The sequence below is a fragment of the Lissotriton vulgaris genome, chromosome 9, assembly GCF_964263255.1.
Source record: "Lissotriton vulgaris chromosome 9, aLisVul1.2, whole genome shotgun sequence".
In the NCBI taxonomy this organism is placed as follows: domain Eukaryota; kingdom Metazoa; phylum Chordata; class Amphibia; order Caudata; family Salamandridae; genus Lissotriton; species Lissotriton vulgaris.
The window spans coordinates 873,722,387-873,734,702 of record NC_141697.1 but is presented as its reverse complement, the minus strand read 5'-3'; positions in this window follow the sequence as shown (position 1 = coordinate 873,734,702).

Here is a 12,316-nt window from a genome sequence, read left to right as displayed (position 1 = left end):
ATACCGCTCGACCAGACCTGCTGACTGAGGGTGGAATACAGCGTGGAACTTCTGCTGAATCCCTAACCCCTTCAGTACATATTCCACAATCTTTCCAACAAAATGGGGCCCATTATCGCTCCACAGAAATTTACAGACTCCAAAGCGAGGAAAGAATTCCTTAAGCAACACCTTGGCTGTTGTCAGAGCCGTATTGTCTTTCGTGGGGTAGGCCTCAACCCATTTGCTAAAAGCACATACCACCACTAGGACGTACTTCAGGTTATTGCAGCGCTCGAGTTGGATGTAATCCATTTGGAGAACCTCAAATGGTGCAAAAGGTGGAACGAAGCCTCCTTTCGGAGTATGGGTCCCCTTTCCAGGATTGTGCTGTAAACAAACCAGGCAGGTCTGCACTACTCTCTTCGCAGTGTTAGCAATCTCAGGATGTTCCCAAACTCGTGTTAAAAGCCGAGTGATTGCAAGAGCTCCGACATGCGCCAGTCCATGTGACATCTGGACCATCGCCTGCAAGTAAGCCGCAGGCAATTTCCACTTCTCCATGTCTTTGCTTCTCCAACAACCCTCGTCATCTAGTACCCCATCTACTGCCCATGCCGCAAGTTCAGATTCGGTAGCTGATTTTTGAATATCCAGTATTTCTGCCCTAGCATCACTCCATCGTTCAGCCTGTGACTGTATCACATACATGGGGGAGCTAGTTCGAGACATAGCCGTTTGTCTTGCTATGCTGTCTGCAAAGGCATTTCCTTGGCCCACTTTATCCGTGATCTTTTTATGGGCACTGCACTTCACTATTGCTACTTTCTTTGGGCCAAGCAGCGCATTTAGGAGATCACGCACTAGCTCTCCGTGCATAATGTGCCCTCCGTGTGATGTCAAAAACCCACGTTCTCTCCAGAGTAGCCCGAAGTCGTGTGCCACTCCGAAGGCATACCGGCTGTCCGTGTATATATTCACACATAGACCAGTACTCAGTTCGCAGGCTCTTGTTAAAGCTATCAGCTCTGCTGCCTGAGCCGATTTTTGTGGTATCCTAGCTGTTTCTACCACTGTCTTAAGTGTCGTGATCGCATAGGCTGCGGAAGTCGTACCATCTGGCAGCCTTACACATGATCCATCAACCCACAGTTCCCCATCCACATCTGGAAGTGGGACATCCTGTAAATCGACACGACCCTTTGTCTGTTCCTCGGTCAGGAAAACACAATCATGATGTTTTTCTTCCTGACCCTCCTCGACCGGATAGGGCAATAAAGTGGCAGGGTTCAAAGTAGCGCATCTTTTCAGTGTAATATGTGGCGCCAAAGGTGTCAGCTCATATCCTGTTAGCCGTGCACTCGTAAGGTATTGGGTCTTTGTTTGGTTTAGCAGAGCATCTACTGCGTGAGGAACTAACACCAGCAGTTTGTGTGATAACACTATTCCCTCACTCTGTCGTATGGCCACTGCTGTTGCTGCCACCGCTCGAAAACACCCAGGCAACCCTCGCGCTACAGGATCCAGAATGGCAGAGAAGTATGCACATGGTCTCTGCTTATCCCCGTGTAGTTGCACTAACACTGACAACGCGCACCCATCATTCTCGTGCACGTACAATGTGAAAAGTTTCGTGTAATCTGGTGTGCCTAACACGGGTGCGGAACAAAGGGCCTGTCTCAGCTGTTCAAAGGCCTTCTGACATTCATCTGTCCATGCTAAGGGCATTGGTGTAGCTTTAGACAATAACGCTAGCAAAGGCTTTATAATGTGTGAAAAACCCATAATCCATTGTCTACAAAAGGACGTCAACCCTATGAAGGCACGTACATCTCTCTGCGTGCAGGGGACTGGTGTATCTAAAATTGCTTGAATTCGATCAGATGTTAATGCACGCCCCTCCTTAGACAACAGATGACCAAGGTAAGTCACCTGGGGTCTACAATATTGGAGCTTCTTTTTCGAAACCTTATGATTGTTCTGTGCCAAAAAGGAAAGCAACGCAATTGTACTTTCTTCACATTGTGCATAAGTGTCAGCAGCAAGCAGAAGGTCATCCACGTACTGGATGAGAGCAACGCCCGACTGCAATTTAAACAAATCGAGCTGCCTTTTCAAAGCCTGGCTGTAGATGCTAGGGCTTTCAGTATAACCTTGGGGAACACGGCAAAATCTATATGATTTATTATTGAGCGTAAAGCCAAACAGGTATCTGCTATCTGGATGAACAGGGATGGAAAAGAACGCATTCTTTAAATCAATGACACTAAACGTGGTGGCCGTTGGTGGAACCAAGGTAAGCAAGCTCGTAATATCGGACACCACCGGGTATTGGGGAATGACAATTTTGTTGATCTCTCGCAAATCAATAATAAAGCGATAGATTTTGCCGTCAGTGTCTCTCTTGAGAATCGGAAGAATAGGACTATTGCAAACATTATAACGGACCTCCTCTACAACCCCTGCAGAAATCAAATCCTGAACAATACGTGTCAATGCAATTTCACCCTCTCTCGAAATCTTATATTGTGGTACTCGTGGTAGAGGGGCCCCCTCTTTAACAGTAATGTGTATTGGTGGAATACGCATCTCTCCCACATCCGTATCTGAGGTCGCCCATAATGTATGTGGTAAAGAGGCCAAAGCTGGAACATCTGAGATGGCGTAAAACCTATCGGGTCAGGATAATTGTCATTCAAGATAACTCGCACTCCCTCAGGGGCGCAACGTATCGTTGCTCGAAAATATTTAAGCAAGTCAATACCCAGGATATTGTCTGGTGTATGGGGTGATAACAAGAACTGACCAAAACTAAAGTATTTGTCAAGACATAGTGCAAGGGGCTTGGACAATGGGCTGGGGGAGGGTGTGCCATCAAACCCTACACATGTAATCATTTCGCCAGACAGGGGAGCCCTCGGAACCAAGTTTTTCGACAAAGCGCTACGTGTAGCCCCAGTGTCGACAAGAAATTGATCAGTAGAACCCAGAATACCCGCTGTTACATATGGACCCTGCTGATCTACCGGCACTTCAACTGATTCCTTACCCCATCCTACGCAGTCCTATGCATGCACATAATCCTGGTGTTCCACATTTTCTCCCTCCGAGATCTGATATTGATTCCGCCTATCAAACGTGTTTCGTTCAGCCTGGCCACGGCCCCTCTCCTCAACCCTTCCACGATCACTTCCGCTACCTCTCGCTCCCGTATAACCTCCCCTCGACCTTCCACCTCCTCGACCACGCTGACTACGCTGCTCACGAAGTACCGGACAATCTTCAGCCCAATGCCCAAACTCCTTACAATAAGCGCACTGATCCTCCGCAATGTCTGTACGACCATACGACGTATTTCCTCCACCCCGTCTACCTCTATCATTCCCTCTACCCTGTGTTCCCCGAACCTGCGCCAACATCACCTTCGTTTTCAATTCCTTCGTCTTTTTCTCAACACTTTCTTTAGCCTCCAATTCCTGCCGCTCATAATACTGAGCCATAGTTAACAAGGACGCAGGGGTCGCCGTAGCCCAGGAACTTTCACTCGACTTCAATCGTTTTGCAATCTCGGGTAGGAGATTAGCCACATACTTATCTACAAACAAATGCCGGCCCGTATCGTCTGTTAAAGATTGACCACTGTAATCATGGAATGCCTCCTCGAAGCGTGTAAAGAAGTCTGAGACCGTTTCATCAGGTTTCTGTTTGCACGACGTTAGCATAGTCCAATCAATCTTTTTAGAGGGAACAAGCGTCTTCAATTTATTCAAAATAGCCGCCGGAAGGTCTAAAATCAACTGACAAGGCTTACATGCTGGTTCCCTATCTAAATCGGAAGCATTTATTTCTTTCCATGTGCCCCCCAGTACCGTTTCATCATTATTTTTACGAATTTGTCTCCACATATCAGGTGGCAGAATTAGCCCAAAGAACAAATCTATATCCACAAGAGTCATCACACAAGACGAAATAGCCCCTTCCACCCCTTCATAAAATGCCGCCGGATTTTTTCGAAGGTCAGGTAAAGAATTTTTCAATGCCATAACATCTGCTCTATTCCAAGGCGTGTATACTCAGTTATATACAAAATACCCTTTCGCATCTTTCGATAATTTATCATCATCTGTACCGTCCCCTTTTGGTGGAACATACAAAGGCGCGGCTTCACGCATAGGCATAACTTGCAACGCAGAACTCTTATCTGAACCACGGAGAGAACACTCCTTAGCCTGCCCGCTATTCTCCAATTCGGACTCCTTTTGCCTCCTTTTCCGCTCCTCCCGTAATTTCGTCGTTTCGTCTCGCAGCTGGATCAGTTGCGTGAATAGGTCATCGACATCTGAAAGATCAAAGATACCTTGAAGCAAATTCTCACGATACACTGATACCGATTTAGGTTCTAACGTGTCAGAAAGTTCACGATACGCAGCAACAACTTCATCTGCCAAACTAGATAAAAAATACATCAATTCAAGATCCGACCACGCCTTTTTCTCCGTAAGCAACTGATCCTGAGAAACACACTTCTTATTCACTTTACGAGCCCAACTACGCAAATGTGCGGACCTCTCCGCAGTAAACCTGAGAGCAGATACCCCCTTCTGTTCTGACTTATCCTGTCCATCGTCCTCCGAATCTGCAGCTGGTGCCGTCGGCGAAACGTACGGAGGCGGTGACCGATCTAGCAATGAAAAATCATCAGATTCATTATTAAGGACAGGATAAAGCGGTCGACGGATAGGAAATTGACCAGTCGTTTGCAATTTACGTTCCCGTTCCTCCCTCTCTTTCTTCTCCTGAGCCTCCTTTTCCTCAAGCTGTAAAGCCTTATCCCGAGCAGCCTTGCGCTGCTCTTTGTCTGCCAAGGCAACTTCACGCTTCATTCGGTCACGCACCGCTTTCTCCCACATTCGCACACAATCAAACATATTTTGTCTAGACCTGCGATGAAACAAACATTGTTCCACAAACTGTACTTTACGTAAATCGAACGACCCATGTAGAGGCCATTGCAATTCAGGATCCGACTTTGTATACTTATGCCATATTTTGCTGTACATTATAGGGGGGAGGCCAAATTTTATATACATCTCACGATTTGGTGTTCCCTCTGGGGGAGCCGGCTGTGCTTCTGCTAATCTAATTGAGGTACCCTCTCCAAGACAGCACATCCCTCGAGTGTGCTGAAAACAGGCATGTTCGAAAAGTATCACGAAAACGTGACCCCGCACAAAATGGCACTTACAGTGCTTCACACGATTGTGCCGCTCAGAGGAAAAAGGAACAAAGTTCAGAGAAACATCTCTACATGCCTGCCTATGTGAAGTGCACTACACATATAAGTTCAAAGATCTCAAATCACAATGTTAGCTAACTCAAATCAAAAACATAGATCGTAGGACTTCGGCAAGCGTCCGAGGACTACCTTACCGATCACAAATCATAGAACTTCAGTAAGCGTCCGAAGACTACCTTACCGAACACAAAGATTACCCAACTTCTCAAACGTCCAGATTCCAACTGCCAAGGTCTTGTAAGCCAAATCAGCCAAACGGCACTATCACAGCGATGCAGACACTCGAAAACTCAGTCGGAGACCGGCGCCACCTGGAAGGTCAGATCGGAAGGAAAGGAAAAAACACCGTGGCAGCCAAGACTCGGGTCACTCGTGGCAGCGCGCGTCCATGGCGAGTTTCCAAGCCTTCGTCACGACCTCTCCTTCGGGCATCCGAGTCGCCGATGAGTCCCTTCGTGGTCGCCAATTTGAAGTAATCAGGGTTCCCAAGGCCTAAATGCTCCGAAGATAACCCCCTTACACTCAAGAACTGTTGGCACGGAAACTGTAAAAGGCAAAGAACAAATTTATTAAGACCCCATGGGGTAGTGGTACACTCAAACAGCACCCTTCGGTAATGCAAGAGGTATCACACCGAACACCGGTGTGACCCCAATTTATATACAGTTAGGGGCAATAAAAGATAGGCGGCACAAGTTAGAACACATTTATGTACATATATGGTCATGTTTTGGGACACTGCCAGCTCATTGGAGGGGGCACAACTCCGCTGGTCAGTTTGGCGCACATTCCTAAAGGCTTACTGGTCAGTTGGGACTGCGCATGTGCAAGCTTGACCAGTACTAAAAATAGCCTGTTGCTGGGCAGACTGAAGTGGTCATTGGAACGGACAACGGACTAAAGGGCACGCCGGCCACGAGGCCGCTTATGATCTAAGATGGCCGCCACAGTATTCAAAATGGCGTTTTCGTATATAGCCAAGTTAAGGAGGACAACGTGTAGGTTCAGCTAATCGCTAACGCGGCCAGGCCAATTACGACAGGGTGTTAGTCGCTTGATCGGGGGGGCAATGGACAACTCCCATTGTAAAAGAGGCATTCCATATTAGTTGATGTCTGGTACAATCACAGGTAGGAATTGTTTAAAGCATGCAGCTGGATATGGTTTTGTTGGGAAAATGAAATGCTTTACATATGGATGCCAACAGTAGAGGAGCATGCAGCTGTGGCATTGACTGAGCAGCGGCATTCTTTGGTAAAGACTGCAGCAAGGAGGATGCATACTGTATTAGTACTGGAACAAGTGTCAAAGACATCTGTGGCTTTTGATGTGGTGATGGAGTCTCAGGCTGAAGACAACCGATTTTCTAAGAATCTGTCTCAGCAAAGGTGAAGAAATATGTAGTCTCTGGATTTGGATTTTGAATGTCATGAAGAAAGCTACCTGTTTACAGTGCAGCTGTCACTCATGCATTTTAACTTTGGTGCATGGATACAATTATAATAATTTAGTAGAATTTTGTCCTAAAACCACTTGGCTCACAGCGCACTGCCAGCACTTTCAATTATCTTCCGACTGCAGCCGTCTCGAAATAGAATAGTGCAGTGACAGTAAAATAGAGCTTGGATCATCGCACCCACTGACGAGAAAAGATTACGCATGTTTCTCAAGGAAGATTGAAACTTCACTGTAAATAACGATCAAACCCATCCTAGATCTGCTTGAGAGCAAGGGGGAGTAGTTTAAATTTTTGTTATTTGGTATGTATTTTTGTATGTTCCCAAAATAAATGGTCCTATATTTATTTAAATAAATCAATGTTATGTATTTTACTGGCATGGCAGCAATGGTGCTTTACATCACACAGGGGAAAAGGCAGAGCATAGCATTGGGATGGTGTTTTATACACACGGAAATATTGAAATGTGCGTGTTATTGTGTCATTTACTTATTAGGTGAAATGTTTACACTATCAAGAACATGAGGCTTACATGAGCATGAGCATCGGTAAATAGTACTTCAGAAACTGAAATCAGATTAGCAAGGAATGCCGCCTTAAAACAGTAAGCAGGTCAACAGTTATGCTCTAAGAAAATATGTAATCTGAAGGGACAATGTGTGTCTCATAATGAAATACTGTGGACAGTGTCATCATGCTTTATCTGTGGTCTAAACTGTAACTCTGCTCTATGACATCTGAGCATGCAAGATCAACACTCTAGTGCAGTTATCAGAGCGTTAGTTGCAACAGCTATTGAACCCTCTGTAGTACCAAAGCACAGCGAAGCACCCTATGGCACAGTGAATACTCACCTAGCACATTTAATTAGTGTTTTATTGAAATTTAGAAAGGTTTATTCATGAGGCCTTGGAACTGATGATAGTTTGAGGGGAGGCAGTGGCCTGTTTCTGTTTGGCACAGTGGCTTCTGAAAGTCTTGAAAATGCACCATTTGCCCACGCATTTTTTCAAAATGTCTCCTTAGGTGGTTTGAGCTCGCTCGCTACGCTCGCTCGCCGTGGTGTCTCCACCACTAAAGTTACGCCTCACCACTTTCAAATGTCACCAGCCGCCACTGCAGGTTACCCCCTTCTAAAAAAAAACCCACTGCAGATGCAAATGACCTCAATAACTTCCGCCCCATCACCAATCTCCCTTTTCTTTCAAAGATCACAGAAAAATGTGTTGCAAAACAACTGTCCCAACACATTATGGACAATAATTTCCTCGACATGTTCCAGTCGGGCTTTATTCAAAATTGCAGCACTGAAACAGCCCTGCTGCAAGTGATCGATATTGCGCTGCATATTCTCGATTCAGGCGAATCGTGCCTTCTTATTCTTCTTGACCTCTCTGCAGCTTTTGACACTGTTAATCACAGCACCCTCCTGAACATTCTTCATCAGAGAATGGGCGTGGAAGACACAGTACTCAAATGGTTTGCCTCTTTCCTCTAGGACAGATCCCAAATGATTAAGATTGCGAACAGTCTCTCGTCTCCACTGGTGGTTGGCCAAGGCGTCTCTCAAAGTTCTATCCTTGCTCCCTCTCTGTTTAATCTTCATCTGGAACCCTTAGGGTACCTCCTAAGCAAATCTGGAATCCTCTACCATCTCTATGCGGATGACACCCAAATATACCTTCAGGTGTCTTCCCCTCATGATCTCTCACTACTCGGCTCTACTCTCAACGCTATTCACAACTGGATGTTAGTGCACCAACTCATTCTCAATCCTACTCAACAGTAAACCCATCATTGTGGACTGCGCTAAATCCTTAGGTGTCATACTTGACAAAAGACTCAACTTAATCTCACACATCAATTCCATGGCCAAGAGCGCACGTTATCAGCTGCGCCTTTTATGGGGGATTTGTCGTTTCTTCCCAGAGAATTCCCTAAAAACCTTGGTCCAATCGCTAGTTCTCTCTAGACTGGACTATTGTAATTCTCTTCTGACTGGCCTTCCCAAATCTCACCTCTCTCCCCTCAAATCCGTCCTCCATCCAACAGCTCGCTTCATCTCAGGGTCCAAACGAAGTGACCACATCACTCCAATCCTGTCTTCTCTCCGATGGCTTCCCATCGAGGCTAGAGCTACCTACAAAACGGCATGCATCACCCACAAAGCTGTGCACTCTTCCTCCCCTCGCTATCTGGCAAATAAAGTGAAATTGCCTGGAGGCTCAAGACCATCTCGGTATGCGGAAAAGTTCCTTCTTGAGCCCCCCTCCTTCAAAAGGGAAAAATGTATGCCACAATCGTTCTCAGGTAATGCGGTGAGAATCTGGAACTCACTTCCTCCTTCGCTCCATGCTATCACCTCCATCCAGATCTTCAAAGCGGACCTCAAATCTCTTTTATTCCAAAGACACTTTCAGAACTAATTCCCTCCTTCTCAGACCCCGCCAGGAAGTTCTTTAGTATTGTAAATTTGTCATATATATTTATATTTTTGTTTGTACATCCTGTGCTTGCTGTGTTTGATTTTGTGTTCCGTTTGCCTGCATTGTTTTGATTCTATGGCCTGCTATTTTTCGCCAGGAAGTTCTTTAGTCATTGTAAAATTTGTCATTTATATTCATATTTTTGCTTGTACAGTCTGTACTTGCTGTGATTGATATTGTGTGCCTTATGCCTGCGTCGCTTTGATTCTATGGCATGCTATTTTAATTTGTTCCATTCCTGTAACAGTTCTCTCATGTAACGTAACTGGTTCTATTGTACAGTGCTCTGACACCTTCGGGTAAAGTCCGCGCTTTATAAGAATGCAAACAAAATGTAAACAGTGTGTTACAAGAGAAATGTGACGAGTGCATGTTACAAAAGAGTACCAACCACAGGTAGAAGGGTAATACTGCAATAAATGGCAGACTCTCAAACCACAAAAACACACTGGGAAGGCGCTTCCATAGTCATGGAGAATAGAATTTGCTATAATGAAAGGTCTTCCTTCAGATAATAGAGAGGGCGTGAATTAAGTTTGGAAGTGTCTTTGAAGGAGGAGATCTTTGAGGTCAGATTTGAAGGCCTGGGAGGAGGAGGTGGTCCGGAGCTGAGGCGGAAGTGAGTTCCAGATTCTCACTGCTTTGCCTGAAAAGGATTGGGCTATCGATCTTTCCTTCTTGAAAGTGGGAGGTTCAAGCAGTCATTTTTCCGCATTACGTGATGGTCTAGAGCCTCCAGAGAGTTTCAGTTTATTCGTCAGGTAGCGAGGAGAGGAGGAGTGCAAGGCTTTGTGGGTGATGCAGGCAGTCTTGTAGATAGATATTGCCTCGATGGGAAGCCAGTGGAGGGTGGATAACATGGGTGTGATGTGGTCGCTTCTTTTGGCCCCATAAATTAAATGAGCTGCTGAATGGAGAACATATTTAAGGCGGGACAGGTGGGATTTGGGGAGGCCAGTAAGAAGAGAATTGCAGTAGTCCAGTCTAGAGAGAACCAGCAATTGGACCAGGGTTTTAAGGTCATGCTCCGGGAAGAAGCGACAAATCCCCCAAAGAAGGCTCAGTTGGTATCGAGCAGACTTTGCAATTGAATTAATGTGGGAGAGTAGATTGAGTTTTGTGTGGAGTATGACACCAAAGGATTTTGCGCTGTCGACAATGATGGGTTTATTGTTCAGTAGATTCATCTGGTCCATCCATGATTGAACCGGGGGAGGAGAAAGTGAGGAGGAGAGAAGGAGGAATTCAGTTTTGGAGGGATTCAGAATCAGTTGATGTGTTGACATCCAGTTTTGAATGGAGTCCAGAGTAGAGATTAGGACGGAGAGATCGTGAGTGGAGGCAACCTTGAGGTAGATTTGAGTGTCGTCTGCGTAGAGATGATAGTGGACCCCGGATTTACTTAGGAGATTTCCCAGGGGTTCTCAATAGAGATTGAACAATGTGGGTGCAAGTATAGAGCCTTGAGGAACACCCTGACCTACCACCAAAGGAGATGAAAAAGACTGTTTGCTATTTTGATCATTTCGGATCTATTAGAGAGGAAGGAAGCAAACCATTTAAGCACAGTGCCCTCCATCCCCATTGTCTGTTGAGGAGGATGTTGTGATTGACAGAGTCAAAGGCTGCAGAAAGGTCAAGGAGAATTAGTAGACAAGACCCCCCCGAATCGAGTATCCACAGTGCATAATCAATCACTTGCAGCAGGGCTGTTTCAGTGCTGCAGTTTTGGATGAAGCCGGACTGAAAAATGTCAAGAAGATCATTGTTCTTGATACGACGAGAGAGTTGTTTCTCTACACATCTTTCTGTGATCTTCGCAAGAAAGGGTAGGTTAGTGATGGGGCGGAAGTTGTTGAGGTCATTCGCATCAGCAGTGGATTTTTTTAAGCTGATAGGTGACCTGCCCAGTTTTGAAGGGAACAGGAAGGGAGCCTTGACAGAGGGAGTGGTTGACCAGAGTGGCCCAATAGGGAAGAGAATGGGTATAGAAGTCAATGGCAATGGCACTAGGGATGGGGTCAAGAGAATGGTTGGAGGGCTTTGTTTCGAGGATGCAATTGAGGAGGGCATCTTCAGAGATGGGGTCGAAGTTCTGCCAAAAGGCTAGTGATTTGCGCTCCTCCAGAGGGGTAGGCTGAGCGACCTAATCCACAAGTGATTTCACTTTTCGTCATAGAATACAGCGAAATCCGCTGCTTTCTTTGTAGAATCCTCCAACTTTGAGGTTGAGGGAGAGCAGTTAGTATTCTTGATGAGATCAAATCGTTTTTTGGGTCTATTTTTGGCTGAGTCAAGGAGGGTTCTGAAGTGTGGTGCTTTCCCAAGGAAGATGTGCTTGTGGTACTTAGATCTTGCTGAATGAAGCATGGCCAAATTATCGGTGGAGGGCGTTTGCCTCCATTGTTTCTCCAGGAGTCTTAGGTGCTTCCTTTCTTCATAGAGGGATTTGTTGAACCAAGGTGCTGAGGGAATGGGTCTTTTCTTTTTGCTTTGGAGAGGAGCAACGTTATTGATTTCGACTGCAAGGACTGACAGGCATTGGGAGGTGAGTTTGTCAACATCTAGGTTTGGGTCTAGCCTTGGAAGTGACAGCAAAGCTGATTCACAGAGGGAAACAGTGTCAATATATTTAGTGCCACGGAACCAGGAGGTGGCTCTCTTAGGTTGGCCAAGAGTTATAGTGTGTGCTAGGTGAAGAGAGAATGGGATGAGGAGATGGTCAGACCAGTCTACATGAATGGGGGTAGAGATAGAAACATGCCTGCTTTAGAAATAACAAGGTCCAGGATTGAGCCCTTAGAGTGTGTTGATTCTGTGCAATGTTGGATAAGATCATTTGCAGAGAGGAAGGTGGCGAGCAAATTAGTGGAAGAGTTGCGGTGAGCCCCAGTGGAGATTGAAGCCACCCACGAAGGTCTGATTGTCACTTTACGAGTATTGGTCGCTGATGAAGTCAGTGAGTTCCTCCATAAACGAAGGGCCACTGCCAGGCGGGTGGTAAATGGCATGGAATCTGAGGGGTGAGCGGTGGTGTAGTTGAAGCTCAAGAGATAGGCATTCAAAAGTGCGGAAGGCGCTGAGAGGAAAGGCCTT